This window comes from Camelina sativa, chromosome 15 (genome assembly GCF_000633955.1).
Source record: "Camelina sativa cultivar DH55 chromosome 15, Cs, whole genome shotgun sequence".
Taxonomy (NCBI): Eukaryota; Viridiplantae; Streptophyta; class Magnoliopsida; order Brassicales; family Brassicaceae; genus Camelina; species Camelina sativa.
The window spans coordinates 27,459,963-27,464,029 of NC_025699.1; the positions used below are offsets into that span (position 1 = coordinate 27,459,963).

The window sequence follows — 4,067 nt, forward strand, 5'->3', positions numbered from 1 at the left end:
AAAAACCCCCCCCCCCCCCCCCCCAATACACACTGTAGGGATTCAATAATAAGAGAGAGAGAGGGAGAAAATTCAATTTCTAGGGTTTCGTCTTTTTGTTCATCGGTTCTAAATTTTTCTGATTTTGATTTCTGAGATTCATTGTCTTAATTGATTGATTTGGTTCGATTGTTAAAAAAAAAAAGTAAATTAAACAGTTATAGAATCTGCTTATCGTGATTTGATTTACATGTTTCGTTAATTGGGTTGTTTGTGGGGTTTTGGGTGTTCATCCCTTTTTTTTTTTTTTACGATAGATTTTCTCATTTGGAAGAATACATGGAGAGAAAAAAGGCATCTCTCCTCTTTGCTCTTCTCTTTCGTCTCGGGTTTCTTCTGGAAAATCCAGAAACCTCTTGTTCTCTCTCCGTGCTACCAAGGGTTCAATCACCTTAAGCGGCGTTGTGTTTGAGCCGTTCGAAGAGGTGAAGAATGAGCTAGATCTTGTTCCTTCTGGTCAGCAGCTTTCTCTTGCTCGTCACTTGTACTCCCCTGAGTGCAAAGCCGCTGTTAACGAGCAGATCAAGTACGTTTCATCACTCACTCGTCTTCTTGGATTGTAACATTTATTAGTCATAGAGTGGAATTCTAAATCTGTCGATTGAGTTAATTGTATTTTTGCTTGAACACTGAGATTGATTTGTAACTTATTGAGTATCTGATGAATCTGGATTTGCGTTTGTTGATGTGTGGAGTATAACGTCTCCTACGTCTTCCACGCTCTGTATGCGTATTTTGATCGTATCTGGTCCCTTAGCCAACAATTTCGTTGTGTTTTATTTCATTAGCCCCTATCATTTGAGGTTTTGTTTATACTAACACCATTTTGTTTTCCTCAATCTACAGAACAGGCATGGTGGGAGGGTCGAGTTAGCCCATGGTGCTCCCTCAGTCTGAGTTTGATCACCCTGAGAAAGGAGATGCTCTGTATGGTAAAGCTTCATGTTCCCGTTTCTGAGATTGGTGTGATGTTATTATTATTGAAGAGGATTGTGGTTCAGTTGAGTTCTATGTTTTGGAATGCATAATTTGGTGTTCTTTGTTGTTGCAGCTATGGAGCTTGCTCTCTCATTGGAGAAGCTAGTCAATGAAAAGCTCCTAAACCTGCACAGTGTAAGACCATCTCTCTAATTCTTGTTTATGGGATTCAAGTCATAATCTAGCTACTAGTTTATTAATACAATTTNAAAAACCCCCCCCCCCCCCCCCCCAATACACACTGTAGGGATTCAATAATAAGAGAGAGAGAGGGAGAAAATTCAATTTCTAGGGTTTCGTCTTTTTGTTCATCGGTTCTAAATTTTTCTGATTTTGATTTCTGAGATTCATTGTCTTAATTGATTGATTTGGTTCGATTGTTAAAAAAAAAAAGTAAATTAAACAGTTATAGAATCTGCTTATCGTGATTTGATTTACATGTTTCGTTAATTGGGTTGTTTGTGGGGTTTTGGGTGTTCATCCCTTTTTTTTTTTTTTACGATAGATTTTCTCATTTGGAAGAATACATGGAGAGAAAAAAGGCATCTCTCCTCTTTGCTCTTCTCTTTCGTCTCGGGTTTCTTCTGGAAAATCCAGAAACCTCTTGTTCTCTCTCCGTGCTACCAAGGGTTCAATCACCTTAAGCGGCGTTGTGTTTGAGCCGTTCGAAGAGGTGAAGAATGAGCTAGATCTTGTTCCTTCTGGTCAGCAGCTTTCTCTTGCTCGTCACTTGTACTCCCCTGAGTGCAAAGCCGCTGTTAACGAGCAGATCAAGTACGTTTCATCACTCACTCGTCTTCTTGGATTGTAACATTTATTAGTCATAGAGTGGAATTCTAAATCTGTCGATTGAGTTAATTGTATTTTTGCTTGAACACTGAGATTGATTTGTAACTTATTGAGTATCTGATGAATCTGGATTTGCGTTTGTTGATGTGTGGAGTATAACGTCTCCTACGTCTTCCACGCTCTGTATGCGTATTTTGATCGTATCTGGTCCCTTAGCCAACAATTTCGTTGTGTTTTATTTCATTAGCCCCTATCATTTGAGGTTTTGTTTATACTAACACCATTTTGTTTTCCTCAATCTACAGAACAGGCATGGTGGGAGGGTCGAGTTAGCCCATGGTGCTCCCTCAGTCTGAGTTTGATCACCCTGAGAAAGGAGATGCTCTGTATGGTAAAGCTTCATGTTCCCGTTTCTGAGATTGGTGTGATGTTATTATTATTGAAGAGGATTGTGGTTCAGTTGAGTTCTATGTTTTGGAATGCATAATTTGGTGTTCTTTGTTGTTGCAGCTATGGAGCTTGCTCTCTCATTGGAGAAGCTAGTCAATGAAAAGCTCCTAAACCTGCACAGTGTAAGACCATCTCTCTAATTCTTGTTTATGGGATTCAAGTCATAATCTAGCTACTAGTTTATTAATACAATTTGGCATTTGAATAATGTGTGGTCAACAGGTGGCTTGAGGTTCTTGTTGGTAGGTCATCGTTCTTGTGGAAACTTAGTCTGAACAGGTTTGTGTACTTGTTGATTTGCTTTGGTTCTTTGTTGTTATGCCCTTATGAAATGACTATGAAGCTTAATACTCTGACTGTTAGGTGTTTGTTTAAATTTCCAAGAGAGCATTGTTACTTTGATTTTAGAATAAAGTTACACTATTTCTTATGGAAAAGATGATACTTTAATTTCCCATATCTCTCTCTTATAGGTGATTTCAGCTCGAAAATGTGAATTTGAAACGGGATATGAGAGGGGTGGCAGACACGTGAACATGTTCAACTTGCCACTGTGAGTGTGTGTGCCACTGTATAATAGGATCAATTGAACTGGCTTCTATATATTGTGTTCTTTTCCTGCTTATGTTGGATCACATTTCATACTTATTTGGTGTTTGCATTGCAGCAAGCAGACCATGGAGATGCACAATCAACAATGGAGGTTAACTGCAAAACTTCTCTTATGTCCTGCAAAATCATCAACAGAAGAAACAAGCACTCTACGATAATCTCGTGGCTTGGTTAACTGCAAAACAGTTTTTATCTCTTTGAAATTCTTGTTGATGATAAGAGGAAGTTTAGGAGAAGAAGATGCATACCTTGGCCTTACATGAGGGCTCTGGAGTGTGGATTGATAACTCTTCTGTTTGGGAACATGTTTCTGACTTGGAGCATCAGTTTTGGACAAGCTTTGTCGCGGTCGTGGAGGGGTGTCGATCGATACCCTCTTGGTGGCATCGATCGACACTGAGCCTGATGCTCGTGTTGCAGAAACTTTTTCAACAGAAAAAGTCTGTCCATCAATAGTAGGAACCCTCCTCAGCTTATCCATCTCAAAATTCAAACTCAAACCATCCACATTCAGTGCTATGTGTCCCTTCTTCACATCAATGATGGCACCAGCTGTAGCCAAGAAAGATCTTCCTAAGATGAAAGGATCTTTAGGCTCTTGATCATACTTCAGCACCACAAAGTCAGTGGGAATCATGAAGTTTCCAACCTTAACTGGAATATCCTCTAAAACACCTTCAGGAGTTCTTCTGGATCGATCAGCTAGGATTAGAGAAATCTGAGTTGGCTTGAATTCTGTATGGCATTGCAAGCATGTCTGGGGTTTGACTCAGTTCTTGCTGGAAGATAATTCTCTTGCCTTTTTACAGACCCAGCAGTCTGTGCAACTTGAACTTCCAGCTTCTTAACATGAACATTTAATGCTTCTATCTTCCCATTCAGCTCAGTGTAGACATTGTCAATCTTTCCATTGAATGTCACTATCAGATTCTCTTGTCCTTGCAAAAGCTGCTCAAGCATGGTTTCCATTCTACTCTCTGAAGAATTCTTAGGAGGCGGAGACTGATAAGATGAGTTCCCATATGTCCTTGTATAGCCATTGTTCTGTTGTTGCTGCTGATACTCTGGCTTGGAAGTGTAGCCTGAAGAGTTCCCACTGTAGGGCCTATTGCCTTGCTGATTTCCAAACCGCTGTCCCTGATTCCCATACACATAGTTCACATCTTCCTCTTGGTGTCCTTGATCAGGTTCTGGCTCAT

At 39.9% G+C, this 4,067-nt stretch overlaps 1 pseudogene; it reads left to right on the forward strand.

The window, feature by feature from the left end:
* The window catches only part of LOC104748854, a 2,641-nt pseudogene extending 245 nt beyond the window's left edge, over positions 1–2,396 (forward strand).